General features: G+C 35.6%; 1 pseudogene; it reads right to left on the bottom strand.

Moving 5' to 3' along the window:
* Nucleotides 1–14,380: 14,380 nt before the first annotated feature.
* Nucleotides 14,381–14,845, bottom strand: LOC149255189 (secreted RxLR effector protein 161 pseudogene; annotated as a pseudogene).
* Nucleotides 14,846–19,199: the final 4,354 nt, after the last annotated feature.

Below are 19,199 nucleotides of genomic sequence, written 5' to 3'. Positions count from 1 at the left end.
GTCACGTAGATAAAATGTCTACCCTTCTTCCTACAAACAACACGAATAAACTAAGAAATGCATGCATAAGCAGTAAAAAGTGAATGGTTTGAGCAAAGCAAGTAGGCCAAATGAGCCCAAATTATACCAAAAATTGGGGCTCATCAGTTGGTTTGGCATTTTTGTAAAGCATAGTTTCTCAGCAGTTAGTTAGAGAAGGGTGAATTTTTAGCATAGGATTTCAGTCATTTTCCTTATTTGCAGTTGTTATGAAACCTGATCAAGAAAAAGATAGAAAAGATAGATCAACGCCTTAAAATTCAACCTCTTCGAGGAAGCAACCTCCTTTACATTACATAAGTAAACAATTCTTGGATGATACAAATGACAAGACCTCCTTTCTATATATAGGAATCTAAGGGGTCATAATATAATCAGAGCCAACATAACAATAATAATGTAAGGGCACAATAATAACAATAGTGGGCTTCTATGGACCACAATAGTAACAATATGGGCACTAAATGGGTACATCAATATAATAAGGGGGTTGTACTAATAATAATAAGGGGTTACACTAGTAGTATAGGGGCCTAACGTGCCCCTCTCCTTCAAAAAGTGTTGTCCTCAACGCTTGAGTAGTGTTTGATGCTTCTATATAAAATTCTTGTCCTCCCATGTGGAATCTTCACTAGGTAAGTTCTTCCACTTGATGAGATACTCTGAAATTGATCGATTTCATAGCTGTTGGGTTCTTGTTTCTATGACTGCTCCGAGTTCCAATATGATTTTTCCTTCCTCTTCAATTTCTGGGAATATTGTTTGAATTGGTACCTTTTGCAACTTTTGAATAAGTGGCCATACTTCTTCATCCTTCTTTCATTCATCCCTTTCTTCCTTTATCTAATCTGGTTGGATAATAGAAATAGCACAAAACAATGCTTCCACATCCTCATCCTTTCTTAAGAGTGCATCTGCAACAACATTTTGCTTCCCTTTTCTATAGATGATGTCAGAGTCATAACCCAACATATTTGTGACCCATTTTTTTTGTTCTTCTAAAGATAATAGTTGTTCTAAAAAGTATTTAAGACTATCATGATCCAATTTTACCTTGAAGTGTCTTCCCATTCGGTAAGGTCGCCATTTCTTAAGTGCATATAGTATTGCCAATGTTTCCTTCTCATAAATAGCTTGCTTGAGATGTAGCAGTAAAAATACCCAATCACCTACATAAAACCATTTTTCACTATGATGTTGATCTACCTGTTGTTTCATTCTATTTTTCACCAAAGTGGTGTTATCCGGTAAAAGTTAGAGAACTTGTTGTTGATGCTCGATGTGATCTTTCACTACTTGAACCTTTTTCTTCTTGATATGTCCTTCTATCTTTAGAGTTTGAGGAGTGGTAATTTCTTCCAATCCTTTACAAGATATGGTCAGATTCATTTCTTGATGCTTGATGTGATCTTTCACTTCTTGAACATTTTTCTTCTTGATATGTCCTTCTATCTTGAGAGTTTGAGTGGTAATTCTTGCCAATGCTTTACAAGATATGGTCTTATTCATTTCTTATTTCTCTGGGGTTGGGTCCTGGCGTATATCCTCTTCTTTTGATGTTTCTTGATTCTTTTCTTCCTCCTCTTCATACTCTATGTAAAATAATTTCTTCTCAGCACACTTATGACCTTTAGCGCATTTGCTATCACAATTGTAACAAATCCCTTTTTCTCTTTTTTCTTCCAATTGTTGTGGTGTAACCCTTGTAGGTTGTGGAAGGCTAGGAGAAACAACACTTCCATCTTTATGGTTGTGAGGGGTAGACTTCCTTTTTGCCATAATTTTACTTTACACTATGTAACATAGCCCTTTTACTCTTTCCAATTGTTGTGGTGTTGCTCTAAAGAAGGTGTTGCTCTTTGTATCCTCATAATGTGCTATCATTTCCTCCGTGAAAATTGACCACATAACAAGTTTTTTACGAGAACAAAGCCCTTTATACCATAAAAATTGATCTGGTTCTAAATATGAAGATGCAATACATACCTTTTGTAACAGTGGTACACCGTGTAGATCAAAATATTGCTCCATCTGAAGTATCCAATTTACCGGATCCTTACCATCAAACTTCCTCATCTTTCTTTTTCTTGATTTTAGGAGCTCGATCTTGAAACAACTGTAACTCTGTACCTTCGTATATTTAAGTTCTGAAATTGCGACCTGCAGTAGCCCTCTGCGTCCTCTTTCCAATGCCACCAGTCTAATCCAAATTGGATTCTCCAAGGAAGAGTTATGTCAAATCTTCCACAGTGACCTGATTATAAACTAGTTCAGTAGAGCAAACTTGTACGATGTGCCACGTGTCACTGTTTCGACCTTTGGATCTGAAAAATATATACAAGAAACTACAGTCCGTCCTCTTTATGTACCTTCTTACGAAATTTCAATCCGATGCTCAAAGAGAAAGTTATGAAGATTTTCCCCAAGTCACCTGTTTGGAATGTAATTTAAGAGTCTGCAAAAAGACCAACTTCCTCAGATCATATCTCCGCAAATGTAGCTCAAAAAACTGTAAACTTCAGACCGAGGTTCAGCGCAATTTCTTCTCAAATGGTTATTTTTTTTTAGCTTCTAAAACGTCGCAACAAAAAAAAAGTTATAACGAAAATGCCACGATGACCTATTTGGAGCAGTGAAACCCTAGAATCCAAAGCTCTAATACCAAATGTTATGAAACGAGCTCAAGAAAAATATAGAAAAGATAGATCAATGCCTTAAAATTCAACCTCTTTAAGGGGACAACCTCCTTTACATTACATAAATGAACAATTCTTGGATGATACAAATGACAAGACCTCCTTTCTATATATAGGAATCTAAGGGGTCATAATATAATCAGAGCCGACATAACAATAATAATGTAAGGGCACAATAATAACAATAGTGGGCTTCTATGAACCACAATACTAACAATATGGGCACTACATGGGTACATCAATATAATAAGGGGGTTGTACTAATAACAATAAGGGGTTACACTAGTACCATAGGAGCCTAACAGCAGTAGATAAGCTTTCTCCCAGAGTAGATCTCTCTTTCTTTTCATCAACAATCAAGCTTCCTCTGAATTGATAGAAGTCCGGCTTGAAAACCCTAGTGGTCTCTCACTAGCTAAATAGTGACAAAATGCAAAACCATCACTCGTACTTGTGTATACATCACTATCACCTCCAAGTTTGTACGAACCCTGGGTTGATAAATTAAAGCTGGTAGCTCCAAAAGTTGCAGCGTTCTAGCTACAATATTGGTGCTCATCACCAAAAAATAACTTAGAAAGTAAAACCCACGTGTATATACCATTGAAACGAAATACTCAAACTAATGGAAACCATAACAAAGTTTGAAATTAGAAAATCATGAAAAGAAGGAAAATTTCTATGACAGGAGGGTTTCGAATAAATACATGTACATGGTGGTATAATTCCATTTATTCTTCTTCTTAATCTGTGAAAAGTCAATAATTTCTAGTTAAAATGAAGACCAGAGAACCACTCAAAGTCGTGGATAGGGATTACCTGCAAAATAATCCTTAAAATTATAAATTGATTTACCATTAAAATTCTGTAGAAGATAAATGATTTATTTAATGAAGAAGAGAAGTAACAAAAGTACCATATTTTAAAGCTAATAGTATTTGTCACAAGAGATAAAATTACCAGAAATAAACTTCGAGCAGTTGTGAACAGTATGCCATGGCAAGAAAGAAGTCAAAGTAATAAAAGAGGCAACAAACCAACAGTTAACAAAGATGCTCACTTTCATAATATTTTATTAAAAAAGAAAAAAAACCCTAAAATGGTCCAGGTTGCATAGCTACAGAACTCAAGTGACGACCAAACAAAAATGAATAATGAAACAACGTAAAGATTGGAGGAGCTAGTATTCATTGTCACACTACTAACCCCAAAAATTATCACCACCATTGATATCTTTCAAACTTGTGTTTATCGTTGACCTAGTAGGTTAGAAAAACCTCTATGGAGACACCAAAATCTTACACATATGCTACCAAAATCTCTTGATATAGAGTACACATAAAGTTTTAGAAATATTTCATGAAATTCGAGAGAAAAATCCTACGACTGTTAGTTATCGTCAATTTAGTAAAGACTCGTACCTGTTTTTTATTTGGTAGGTGAAATAAAACCTCGTGGAAGCACTATGTTGTAACATGTATATGCACAGAATATTTGGAGTAACACATAAGTATTATATGGTTATGAACTATAATAAAACCAAGTCCAAGCCTTTATACATTATACCATGTCAAAAACAAGAAATACATTGATAGAGTTGTATAGACAAAGTACATTATAGAATTTAGAGAAATGGAAGTTCATATGAGAGTCATGTCAATACCATAAACTATATGGAATGTATAAAGGTTAGCAAACTAGGAATTGTATAATTTAATCATGCGACATTGTTATATGTCTCAAAGTAAGATAGAATTTTAGATGAAGAGAAGGGTATGTTGAGTATTATTATCATATGGAAATCATACACTCATTTGTACACATTAAGAGACACTCAAAGTCAGTGATCAACACATACAGGGGTGACATTTTCAGCTGGAAACACCATGAAGACCAAAAATCAAAATATTTCCTAAGGTTCAAGTTAAAAAATTAGACCGCATGGGTGCACCATTACCGCAAATTAGCAGTCACACAGTTGTTTCTTCGATAGTCGTGTAGTCACAAAAACATCCAGTAAACACCTCAGGTCTCTAACTTGCTTGAGCAACACTCCAAATCTTGACACGATGGGCTGACAAATTTGAGCCTTAAGACCCAAGAAGCATTAAAGACAAGGAATTGGTAGCTCTCATCTCATTTATGAGGTGAATCACCACATTGATGAGTCAAAGGGAGGAGAAGTGTCTGAGAAACTATATAAATACATTTCATTGAGAAGAGTATTTCATCATTGAGAAAGTCTTCATACTTATTTGAGAGAGAGAGAGAGAGAGGGGAAGCTTGCAAGGAGATTGAGGAAAGGAACTTCCTTATTGAGGATTTTTTAGCACCATTGCTCAAAAAATTCTCTCCAAGTGTATTTTATTCATCTATTATATCTCTTCTACATTTAGAAGTCAATAAAGGGAACCCTTTTCCATTACTTTATTCATTTGTTTGCTTCATTAAGAATTTTTTATGTGTTTATTTCTTAGTTTTTAGTATATGTTTATGTATGCATTGTTTCCATTACTTACAGTGCTTTGTTTTGCTCATGTTTGTCCACTAACAACAACCAATTGCTTGTTTTTTCCTTGTAGGGAACAACCAACTCCAAGGAAGGTGTCTTTGGTAATTTATAGAAACAAATACATTACCACAAGTATGTTCGCATATATTTGGATGTTGTTAGACATGAAATTTTGATAAATGGTCACCAGTTGGGGGAATGATAAATTCCATAAAGGTTATAATTAGGAGACATGAAGAGAATTACCAATGAGAAGTGTGTTATTAATGACAACATACTAAAAATATAAAATAGAGCCAATAATAATTATAAGACTAGAATTTACATTGGAGAAAGTTATATACTTATGATCCTAGAGTCATATTGGCCTAAAACTCTTATAATCAACATTTTATTGAGTACAAGTTAAATTAACAAGAATTTTACATCTTACATGTAATTTTTAATTTAAAGCGTTTGAACTCATAACATGTTCATATGTTGTCAAAGATGTACATCATATTATATAAATGAATACTTATATAAAAAAAAGGGAATGTAGGAGAGGTATATTACAAAACCACAAAATGAAATAAGAAAGAATAAAAAATAAATAAAACCACAATAGTATCCCAAGAAAAAATGAAGAGCAACATGACCATGCTTAAGATCAAGAACAAAAACAACAAGAGAATTGTAACAACAAAGGTATGCAGAACATTTCCCCTACACCTCATCCATTAATTCCCATAAAACTCACTCCCTTGGGTCCCCATCTCTTTCTACATTGCAAGTTGTTGGTTTAGGTGTTTGGAGGTTACATGCACTTTTATTTTTTGTAACATCCATAGGGGCTTTTCCCATTTCCCTCCTATGCATATCCATTGTTTCAGCACACATTGTCTTAGTACAGTTGTCTTAAACATGATCATTCCTTCATTTAATTACATAAGAACATACTCATATCATACATTAAATCATGCATTCAAACATTACTTTAAATGTTCCTATAGTTAAATATTCATAATCAAGAATTTTTAGAGCACTTTTTTGGAGAAAACCACTGAATGGTATCAATGTTTGATTAATGTACTCACAACATGCATATCAACAAGCATATGTGTCACTTGTCCACTCTCTCATCAACACCTTATTTTCCATAGCCTGGTTCCTCACAATTACATGCAATAATTTCATTAGCTTCCTAACCAGGTTTTCAACTTGCTCCTAGTTAGATGTTTACCATTACCCCCTATTAGTCATTTGAATCATGTTAGTATAGAAAAATTCTTGGAGTCTTTTTGAATGCACATACATTATTGTATGAACCTAGCATATCATTATTTAATATATATTTGGTGGACATGTGTCTATGAACTATTTCATCTCTTGCATTTTTATCAAGCCTATTTTTTCATTCATCAACTTATAGCAATTTCTCAAACATTAAAGGAAAATATCAAACTAGCAAGAGCTAGGTTAAGGGTTTCCCCCTCATAGTTATGGCCACATCATTTCCATAAAAAAAATTATGCAATTCTGTTGGGCTGCTCCAGGGAATGTCATTAGCATCATGCTTGTTTATCTTGTTGCATCACCCAAATCAATATTTAAGTATAAGAGATATAATTAACAGATATTTCAACTGGTTAAATTGTATTTGCACTTTTGAGTCCATAAACATTTAATCCTTTTTAGGTAAAGATGTCATAGGATAGGCTAGCTTAGAGAAACCTTTAATGAACCTACTATAATAGCCTGTAATCCCTATAAAGGATCAAATGTTTGCTACATGTTTAGGGATAGGCCAATTAAATATTTCTTTGACCTTTTAAGGGTCTACTGCAATTTCTTCTTTGGAAATTACATGTCCCAAATATTGAATATAATCACAATAGGACTCACACTTATTGAATTTAGCATAAAATTGATGTTCTATAAGTGTTTACAATACTATTATTAAGTGTTGTTCATACTATTATGGTGCCTTGGAATAAACCAAGATATCATCAATGAAAATCACTGCAACTTATCCAAGTACTTGTTGAAACAATATTCATCAAACAAATGAATTTGGTTGGAGCTTTTGTGAAAATGAAAGGGAGCACAACAAACTCATAATAACCATATTTTGTTCTATGGGCAGTCTTGTGTATCATCATATTTAATTCTAATTTGGTGATAACCAAATATCAAGTCTATCTTAGAGAAAATGGTTGCTCCCCTCACCTGATCAAATAGATCATCAATTTTAGGTAATGGGTATTTTTTTTATAGCCAACTTATTCATATTTCTATAATCAATACACATTCTAAAAGTACATCTTTCTTTCTCACAAAAAGTATTAGTGCTCCCAAAGGTGAGACACTTGGCCTGATATATCCTTTATCCAACAATTCTTGAAGTTGCATTTTCAATTCCATAAATTGTAGTACATTCATTATATAGGGTGCCTTTGACAATAGTGTCACCCTAGGTACTAGTTCAATGGTAAAATCAGCATAACTTTTAGGTGGTAACCCGCTAATTTCATATAGAAAAAAAAAAAACATCCTTGAATTCCCACACCACTGCATAGTCATCCAAGGTCTTTTCCTTTGTTTCATGTGATAAGTATTCCACCTATACTACAAGCAATTTACAACCAAGCTAGTATCCTTCCTTTTTGTACTAGTTTCTAACTATAGTAGCCAAGTATTTTTTTTCCTATCATTATTAATGGGTTTCATGCCTTCATAATCGTCATTTTGAGTTTTAGAGTCTCAAGATACTTACTCGCTTTGTTATTTTTAAGACTGATTTTTCTCCTAGTAATGAAATATTGTGATATTCTATCCCAATCTACTAACACCCTGATGTTTTTGAAACTAAAAATTAAACCGGTAATTCTTTGAAACATACAATTACTTCTTTTCTCACATCCCTTGCTCTTTGAAAATCTCATTGGCCATGCCCTACACCATAATTCTTAGCTTATTCATGTGTGGGTGTACTAGGAAATCCCCATCACACAATCATGTACTCTAAAACATAAGAAATTTTAGCTGCAACAAAACCAATATCTTTGTAATTCCTTAATCAAGGAGGTCAAAAAGATTTCCCTTAGAATTCCCAAAAGCTGTAAAATTCCAGAAGAATCTCACTACAAAAAAAATGTTACAACCTTCAAAATGGTTTCAGATGGAATTAATTCTTATTACAATTTCTATTATGGTGATTCTTACCAGAAATTTTAAAGGAAGAATATAATATACCTTTTATTCCCCTACATAAATATGCATTTTTTTCTTCTTTTTTCCAAGTTTTGGAATTTTCATTCCTTTGCTTAGATTATTGGTAACATATTCTATCCTTTCTGATAACCTCATCTATGGTCTTAGTGTTGTCATATTCAATTTTCTCTTTGAATGGAAGGGGAAGACAACTGATAAATCACTAAAGTTTAGCTTTCTCTTTGCAAATGTATCGTGCATATTGCAGGAGATGGGTGAATTTTGTAACAAGTTCATCCATGATCATCTGACCAATCTTTAATTCATGAAATTCTTTAGCGTTATCATCAAAATATATTTCTGTTAGATATTTTTATTTGAATATTTTTTGAAAATCTTCCCAACTAACCATTTTATCCTCCATATTATGCACAACCCTAATCTCTTCCCATCATAGGGATGCCTTACCTTACAGTTGATAAGTGGCCAATCTAGCTTTTAGATTGTTCGGATATTCATACACCTCAAAATATTTGTTCATAGTTAATAGCCATGCCTCCACCGCCTCCACTGATTCACAATCAAAGGTTGGAGGTATAATATTTTTAAACTCTCCCTACAACTCTACTATTTGTTTCTTCCATTGACTAGGTATTATCAGGGGAATTTTGGTTGAATTGTGTCCATTCTCCTCTTCATCTTCAGGTCTAATGGCCTCACTCTTATTCATATTATCTAGATTTTTATTTTTGTAGAACTCCTCTCTATCCTCCTATTCTATAGTTGGTCCTACTGTTTTCAAATTCAACTTTTCAGTTAAATTATATTAGCCTTTCTTGATTAGCATTGGATTTCAACAAATTTTTATTATTTTCTTTAATACTAGAAATTCTAGTTTTTGCCCTTTTCACAATGTCTAACAGATCCATTATATGATGTGATGATTCACCTCCTAGTTGTACCTAGATTTTTTCTTCTCCATAAGGAGGTTTTGCAAATGGTTCAACGATCATTGTTCTTGTATTATTTTCTCCTTACTATGTAAAAACCATTTACTTTGTTTAACTATAGCTATGATCTAGCTCATAGACCTTGGTGTTGTAACCTACAACTCTAATACCACATGTAACGTACCTATATTTGAAACTATAAAACATTTTTTTTAATATATATATTTATGTTTTATGTACATGGCATCATGGGCATTATTGGACCTATGTCATCTAACTCCAAACATTAGCAATTGACTTATAACATGATTGAATATACAATTTTTCATTGACCATGTTATTATGGAAGGTAGTTGCTATCAAGACCCTATCCCTAACTCTTGTTGAGGGTAATCATTTGAATGTACAAGAAAATATTTTTAATAAGGTTTGGTTTTGAATCTTGTACCTTATTAATCCACAATTACTATAGTTTCTCACCTAGCCACCATGCCACACGTTAGGTTGTTATAGTGAATATTCCTTTGGCCTTATAACTTTGAATACCTTTAGACATTGCTTTAAAAAACCAATAGGGAATACATGGCCGTCCTCCCTCTTTCCTAAAGTCACCTTAGGGTTTTGTATCACTTAGTCCCTTATCAACACATCAGTAAGTGGTTAAGGTTTTTTTGGGTGGAACTACATGTGGATGGCCTAGTTGAAATGGCATGATCGGAGGACAATCATGATTTGTTGAACCATTTGGTAGATAAACCATTTCCCGAGCTTTTTCATTTTTCATTATGGAAGATTGGTGTCCAGTTTCCTTGCAACATTCTAGGTTTTACCCTTCACTTCTGCCTTCTTGAGAAACTTCAACCTTCAAACCCTCCATAAACCAGTTTCTACCACAACTTTCTAGTAGTAACCTAGTAATGCCTTGTTGGTCTCTCTATTGTGATATTATTGGAGCTCTTTCTTAATTTAGGGTCTTTTTATTTTTTTGTTTTCACAAACATCTCGCTAATATATCTCAGGGTGAATGCAGGTCTTTTCGAGAAAACCCAAATTAATAGTGGCTCAGTGTTAGATTTGATCGATGTTCTATAATTCCTCATCTAAGGCTTTTATATGTAAATTCTCTAGAGATTTGAACCCTACTACTCTGGTAAGAGTAATTTCCCCCATTTTTCTACTGGGTTTTGTCTTGGAAGAGGATTCCCTTGCTTATTTGTGTCTAATTTTCTAATTGATTATTGGGTTTGTACAATTGCTAGAAATAATAGACATTTTGTGCTCCAATTTCATTACAGTTTCCTCTGGAGACTGACTTGTTGTAGACATTCTCCTTCGAGGGGTTTCCCCTCCTACCATTGTAAGGTGAGTTTACTTCCTCCATTCTGTGATTGTTTTTCCCCTCGTTCATTCTTATGGGATTGCTTTTCATTCCCCTTTTTCTTGATTTCTCTAGTCTAAAGGCTATTAACTTTGGCATATACTTAAAATGTTGAGGTTTTCACCTTCTTGGATGAAGTCGACACAATGGGTTAACTCATCTATTAACATCAAGGTTACGACCATGCTTGGGGAATATTTCTTTACCAAATATTATCAAGTCTTTGTCCTCTATATGTTTGTTAGAGTCTTGGTACTTTTTTGTTCTTAGTATATTATCTTCAAGGCATCTGAGTGAAACTCTTTTACTAGTTCGATTTATTAGTTCTATGTGAACTCAAGAAATTGTTATCTGTTCATTAGGCTTATGTTGTAGACCCTTTCACCTGGGTATGCATACTAAGGAAATTTTTGTGGGTTTCTACTCAGATGGGTTGCCTTAAATTCTAGCCATAGGTGTTAAGAGAGGTTTCATATATTTTTGAGTGTGACACTCCTCGGATGAATGATGCACAACTTGGCACTAACATGTATTGATCATCTTTTAGTTTTTTTCCTTATCTGCTTTAGATTAACCCATCTATTTTTAGGTTCCATTATATGATTAATACTAAAATTAACCCTTAACTTGGGATACTCTTGTTGAAATAAGGAATTGTTGAGAGGGGGGGTGAATCAGTAATTAAGAAACTCTTTTCCTTTTTCTTATTATGCTTATAGTCCCTTCTTATATTATTTAACTTGTGAGAGCATTCATTCACAAAACAGTGAACCAAAAATATTTCATACACACATATTCAAACAATAATCACATGAGCAGCACACATTTGACATAGTGTTTTTCATGTGGAAACCCAGAGGGAAAAAACCACCAATTTGTTGTTTGTTCATGATGTAAATTAAGCACCCACTTAATTACATTTGTTTCTTTTTGAGCACCCACTCATAGGAGGCATCAAACCCCTTTGGTTAGCAAGCACCAACTTGCCAAAAGGCACCAACCTCTTAAGTATGCAAGCACCAGCCTGCCCTTGCCACTGTTCTACTATTTCATTAAATTTTCAAATTAAAAATAGAGTCATACAACCATACAAGTAAAATACCAATAAATGGTTGTTTCCAGATTCAACTTCTGCACTCTACCTATTTTTCTCACTTGCATCAGATATCCTCTTGTTTCTCACAACAACACTTCCTCTGCACTCTACATTCACTGTCAAGGGCTCTTCACTGACTGCTCTTCAGCACTACCCTCACAATTCTCCACACAACCCTCTTGCTTCTATTGCTACTCTATTAGATAGATTCCTCTCAGGTGCTTCAACCTCTCTGTCACGACGGGCTTCACTCACAGCACAACATGCTCACACATTTTCTCAATTCCCCCATCTTCTTCGTTGTTGGTGATGGTTTTTGTTCCACTCAAGCACTCTGCACAAGGAAGTCTTTCATGTTTGTCCTTTAGCTACCCAACTGTACTTAGGCATGGCTCCCCTTGCCTCTCTTGTGTCTTCTGGAGGTTTCTTTTCATAGTACCTCAAAATAGAGATGGACCTTGCATTTCTCCATATTATGATTGTGTAGATCTCCCATGCTGAGAAATTAATTATCAGGTGACCTTCACACTTCTCCAAGAGTCCCAATCTCATTTATTGCTCCAAATATCTTTGATAGATCATAGAGATGACCGCTCTATTCTCATTTAATACAATCATTCGTGCACGTGAAGAAGTCTACAGGTTTAGCCCCTTTCAATCTACCAACTCCTCTGTCCTGCATTCAATTTCTCAATTGCTGACCCATATGCCTTTAAATCTTTGTACAATATTATCAGAGACACTTCATATCGCAACTTTGCAGTGGTGCAGTGTTTCGATCCTCCCCTGCTATTGAGCTCCTTTAAGAATTTATTATCATAAGACCGAGAGTCGTGACCTACCACTTAACATTAAGGTGTTAAGCCTTCAGACTCCTATCAAGGTCCATTCTCCCTTTGTTAACTGCTCTGCACCCTTGGTTCTTTGAACTCTCACAACCATGTGCCAGCCCAATATCGGAAGCCCCCTTTATCGGAAATTTTCCAAACTCCAATTATTCTAGAGTTTCAATGTCTTCATCCTATGATATGCCGACCTATGATATGACATCATCACTCCATGTGGTGAATCCTTAGTGGTGACATGTGTCACCCAGTTCTGACCCATTAGCCTACCCAATAAGGTTGAATATGCCCGCCATGTAAGCTATCATACTACCACGTCATGCTGACGTTAGCTTCCACTGTAGTTTATCAGAGCCAATCATGTTGCCATGTGTCTTGATAGAGGAGAGAGAAGAGGGCCCATCAACCTTTGGTTTTGCCCCTAAATCCTTTGTTAATATTCTTTTGGCATTCCTCGATGCTTATAAATTCTTATTGAAACTTATCAAATATCGCAACTTTTAAAGGTTCCTCACTTTAAGAAGTTTCGATATTATGATACCTAATATGTTGATGTTCCAGTGTGCTAAGGTTCTAATGTGCTGATGAACCGATACACTGATCTCTAGGGTTTCAATATCCTCCAACCTCCGATACAGCCTGCTCCAATGTACCGAACCTTCGATATTTTGATATTCCGATGTTCTGGACTTACAATATGTCGATGCACTGATATGTTGATGTGCTAATATGCTAGACCTATAAGATTCTGATCTCTGCTATGTTGATACATTGATTATGATGACCTCTGATATTCCTATGCGCTGATATCATGGACTTCCAATATGTCGATATTTCTTCCTTCCTAAGGCTTCACAACCCTAAACTTCAGAAGACCATATCTTTTGATATAGGAGTCCATTTTTGGACTTCCACATATTTTTGAAAAGCTTTTTCAGAGCACTTTACAATGGAGAGGGTCCGATGTAGGCTTTGAGCCCATTTGCTGCTTGGAAGATGACTGCAAAATTTTCTTCTCATTGATTCTTTAGACAGTTTAAATCACACCCACCATGAAGATCCTCTACATGAAGCCTGTAGCTACCATATGAATCCTTCTGAGCAATGCATTTGTTGCAGCATGCATTCTTTCCAGTCTAGTTAACATCAGTGCCAACATTCATGCAAAATACTAGCACAACCACCATTAATTGTCCAATAATCTCCCCTTTTGGAATTGATGGCAACACCATAAGCTCCCCCTTAGGCTAGGAATGGTCTACTCCAATTCCCTACTCTAATGCCAATCTTCTCCCCATTTGACATCAGTGGCAAAGAATAATTCGCGAGCACTCCCCGTGAACCATTGCAGCCTACTCTCCCATGAGTTCCACATGCTAAGTAGTTGCCACCACCTACCAAAATTAATTCATTTGGAGGGAGGAGTCACAACTCCTATCTGATGCCTAAGATACTCAAATGGTTCTCTTGCCAGTGGCTTGGTGAAGATATCTACCAGTTTCTATTTATTGGGTACATATTCAAGTTTGACAGTGTTGGTTGTAACATGTTCCCTCAAGAAATGGAACTTTTTAGGAATATGCTTAGCCTTTGAATACATAATAGGGTTTTTGGAGATGCTAATGGAACTCGTGTTGTCACACATTATTGGAATGGGATCATACAACTCTACCTATATATCTTTCAAGGTTTTCTTCTTCCATAGAATTTGCATACAACAGGTAGCAGCAGCAATATACTCTACTTCAGAAGTCGACGAAGAAATGGAGCCTTGTTTCTTGCTAACCCACGACACCAAGCATTTTCCCAGGAAGAAAGTTGCACTAGAAGTACTCTTCCTGTCATCAAGACTTCTAGCCCAATTTGCATCTGTGTAGGCTTTCAACTTGAAATCTTCACTCTTAGCATACCACAATCCATACTTTGTTGTACCTTGAAGATATTTGAAGATCCTCTTGACAGCAACAACATGACTTTCTCGTGGAAAAGCCTGAAATATTGCCACAATCCCCACTGCTTGCATGATGTCTGGCCTTGAAGCTGTCAGATACAATAAGATTCCTATCATTGACCTGTATTCAGTCTGATTTACCAATAGTTTTCCATCTTCTTTGCACAATTTGCAGCCTATAGTCATGGGTGTGTTGACATGTTTGCAATCTTCCATTCCAAATTTCTTCAGAGTTTCCTTGAGATATTTGGATTGGGATATAAATACTCCTTGTGGAGACTAAGTAATTTTCAGACCCAGAAAGAAGGATAGTTCTCCAATCATGGAAATTTCAAACTTTGTTTGCATAAATTTTGCAAATTGATGCCCCAACTATTCCATATTGCTGCCAAATATTATATCATCCACATACACAACTACTATCAGTAGATGGTCGCCTTCAGATTTTACATAAAGGTTACTGTCAATTATGCCTTTCTTAAACCCTTGTTGTTGAACATACCTATCCAGCCTTTCATAACAAGCTCTAGGGGCCTGTTTTAATACATATGGGGCCTTCTTCAGTTTGCATACGATCCCTTCATCGGAGGTGAGTAGAAATCTTTTTGGCTTATCAATGTAAACCTCCTCTTCTAAATCTCCATTGAGAAAGGTAGAATTCACATCCATCTAATATACCTTGATATTCATATGGATGTCAAGAGCAAGAAATATTCCTATAGCTTCTAGTCTAGCTACTAGTGCAAAGGTTTCTTCGAAATCTACCCCTTCGATTTGGACATACCCTTTGCAGACCAATCGAGATTTGTTCCTGATTACTTGACCCTATTCATTCAGTTTTTTCTTGAAAACCCATTTGGTTCCAATAACATTTTTCTCTCTCGGCCTTGGAACAAGCTCCCATGTATCATTCTTTTCAATCTAGTCAAGTTCTTCATTCATGGATTTCACCCAGAACTTATCTTCACTTGCTTGACAAAGGTTCTTGGGTTCTATTTGTGATAGTAGAGCCAAATTCGCATAACTTGTATTTCCAACAAGTTTTCTTTTGGTTTGGATGCCATGTCTTTGATCTCCAAGAATATGACTCTCAGGATGTTCCTTCTGTACATACCTAGAGGGTGTCTTTGGCCTTGAAGTCGTGCCTGCTTCCTCATCTTCACTGTCTGAATATGTTTCTTCCATATCCGCAGACCTCAAATCTGAACTTTCTTCATCATCTGAATTCATATTTCTTTTAGAGGATTTAAGTTGCGAACCTACATCATCTACTATTACGTCGATGCAATCCTCAATCTTCCTTGTCCACTTGTTGTAACACTTATATCCTTTGCTTTGAATAGAGTACCTGAGAAATATCCCTAAGTACATGAATCAAACTTCTCAGGGTTCTTTTCATTCCTTTTAATGAAGCACTTGCTTCCTAACACCTCAAGATGTTTAACTGATGCAGTTCTTCCCTTCCATAACTCATAGGGAGTTTTATCACTATTAGGCTTGAGTTGAGTTCTATTTGACAAATATATTGTTGCCTGGGCTGCTTCTCCCCAGAAGTTGTGAGACACTCCTGCTTCATCTAACATTGCTCTGGCCATTTCCTAGATTATTCTATTCTTCCTCTCTACTACTCCATTTTGTTGAGGAGTTCTAGCCACTGAGTATTGCCTCCTGATATCGTGCTCTTCACAGAATTCCTCAAATTTTATTGAGGTGTACTCTCCCCCTATGTCTAATCTTAAGCATTTTATCTCTAAGTATTTCTCATTTTCTACTTGAGCTTTAAACTTCTTGAAATGCTTGAGCACTTCTGACTTTTCATTCAAGAGGACAATCCAAGTAGCCCTGGTGAAATCATGAATGAGAAACATGAAATACCTCTCTCATTTTGAGGTTCTTGCTTTGGTTGGGCCACAAATGTCTATGTGAATGAGCTCCAGAGGTATGTATGAGAAGAACCCTTTCAATTTGAAATGAGTCCTAGTTTGCTTGCCACACTAACATGACTTGCAGATTGTGTTATTAGGCTTCGACAATCTCGGTAATCCCTTATTGCTCCCATCTTGCTTATTTTTATCAAACTTTCAAAATTCATATGCCCAAGCCTCTTGTGCCACAACTATGCTTCACTTGTTTTGCCTAAATAACAGTTCACCCTGGAATCGTCAAACACATATACATTATTGTGGGTTTTGATTTCTTTTCCCACTAGTTTTCCATTATTTATGTTGCATATCTCACAATATTTAGATCGAAAGGTCACATCATAGCCATTATCACACATTTGGCTAACATTGAGCATATTGTGCTTGAGACCTTCTACATACAGCACATTTTGTGCTTCTGTTTTTTTATCAAGACTAACTACACCTTTACCCTTGATTCTTGTTGGAGCATTGTTTCCAAAAGTGACATTGCTTCCTCTATCCTTTTCTTTAAGCGACAAAAATTTGCTTTTGTCCCCAGTCATATGTTTTGAACAACCACTATCCACATACCATTTGTTTTCTTGATTATGAGCTGATAAGGCAAGTCCACACTACATGCCTTTTTTAGTATTCCGTTTCCAGCTCCCATTATCCTCTTGGATAGTTGTATGTCTGACATTTTGGGACTTAGATAGGTATTCAAACCTACATCTAAACTCATTAGCTTTGTGCCCAAAATTATTACATTTGAAGCATTCTACTTCACTTAGTAAGGGAGAGAAGACATTCTAATATCTTAAAGAGGAATTTTGAGACTTAGAAATGTGATGTGTATTATATCTGATATTTGTATCTCCTTCAACTTTGATCCTTCTAAAATCAATGGCTTTATGTCCAAAGATATGACACCTATAGCAGTGACCATAAAATAAATAGGCATGCCTATTGTTAGAAACATTATGAGATTGTGCAGGAAAATACCTTGGTCGTCTGACTGATTGGTTCATTCTCCATTAACAATCTCCTTTCTGTCTAGCTACTCTTTTTCCTTCATTAATTCTTTCATGATGCTTCTTCCCATGGATTTGTGGTTCTTCGAATCCTGTGGACCTGAAGTTTATCTTCCCAATAGAAGATTCTTGTGTCTTAGAGTATCCCAGACCGATTTTGATTCCTGAAGGCCTTTGACTATTCAGGATCTGATCTAGTCTCCTTGTCCCTTTAGCAAATTTTTCATTTAGACCCTTCTCAGTCTTTGTTTTCTCAAGATCGGTTCTCAAAGAGACAACCTCTGCTTCAAGACTCTAACAGTTTTCTTCCCATTCTTGAATCAGGTCTTGAAGAACCTCTTCTTTTCGTTTGGCCTCCTCCAGCTCAACTTTCAAAGATAGAATATCATCTTTGCATATTTGTGAGATCATTTCCCTTTTTAACTTGAGCAGCTCATGTTTCAATTGCTTGTTCTCCTCTTCCAATCTCTCATAGTTTCCTTAGTTTTCTTTCAGTAGAAGGACTAGACTGTCCTTGCTCTTGGTAGCTTATTCAAGATTTTCTTTTTTTATAGGAAACTCCTCATTATCAGAGTTATACATACCTTCCTCCGCATGTTGTAACTATTCCTTCAACTGCTTATTTTTCTTCCTTGTTTTCTTTAACTCATCGAGGGCGCTAATGAGTTCCCCTTCAAGTTCTACCACTCCTTATTCTTCCTCTTTATAGTCCATAATATCCTATTTTTTGGATTCTGTTTCAAAGGCCATAAGAAGATACTTATATAACTCATTCTTCGATGAATCTTCATAGTCTGACTCTGGTTCTAAGCTATCCTCTTTGGAGTAGAACCCCTTCTTCTTATAGGGATTTTCTGCTGATGTGTTTGAGACTTGTTTCCAAATTTCAGATCCTCTTCCCTTTCATCCTTTTATTTATAAGTGCATTTGGAAGAGAAATGTCCAACTCTTACACAGTCAAAACACTTAAAGGGAAACTTCCCTTTATATTTTCTTGAACCACGCTTCAGTTTTCTAGCTAGTTGAGCCAGCTCGAGATTAGATTCACAGCTAGAGCAGTGTTGATGATCTTTGGGCTCCTTGCCCTTTTTGGATACTTTGAATGTCACTTCCTTCAATTCATATTTCTCTATTCCTACTCTCATCTCATAGGCTGTGAGAGTACCATGCAACTGATCCATCTTGAGATCCTTTAAGTTAACCATTTCCTCAATAACTAAGATTTTGGCATTAAATCTCATGGGTAGAGATCTTAATATTTTTTGAACAATCATCTCTTCCTTGAATTCTTCACCAATCCCTCTAATCATATTAGTTACTTCATTAACTCTAAGGAACTATTCTACTATGCTTTCATTCTCATTCATTCTCATTCATTCTCAGGCTTTCAAACCTCATTTTGAAAGTTTGAAGTTTCGCTTGCTTGAATTTGTCATCTCCTTCATGACTCTAGTTAAGCTTTACCCACACTTCCTTAGCAGACTTACAATGCATAACTTTTACAAGTTCTGATTGACTAAGACCAAAGAGAATAGCATTCTTGGCTTTAGCATTGTTCCCATATATTTTTTAACCATCTGCATCAATGGGAGGAATATCAGGGAC

Source organism: Pinus tabuliformis, chromosome 7 (genome assembly GCF_031772625.1).
Source record: "Pinus tabuliformis cultivar Carrire ecotype Pingquan chromosome 7, CPIR1, whole genome shotgun sequence".
In the NCBI taxonomy this organism is placed as follows: domain Eukaryota; kingdom Viridiplantae; phylum Streptophyta; class Pinopsida; order Pinales; family Pinaceae; genus Pinus; species Pinus tabuliformis.
The sequence above is the reverse complement of the archived record's forward strand: the minus strand, read 5'-3'. Positions and strand labels throughout refer to the sequence as shown.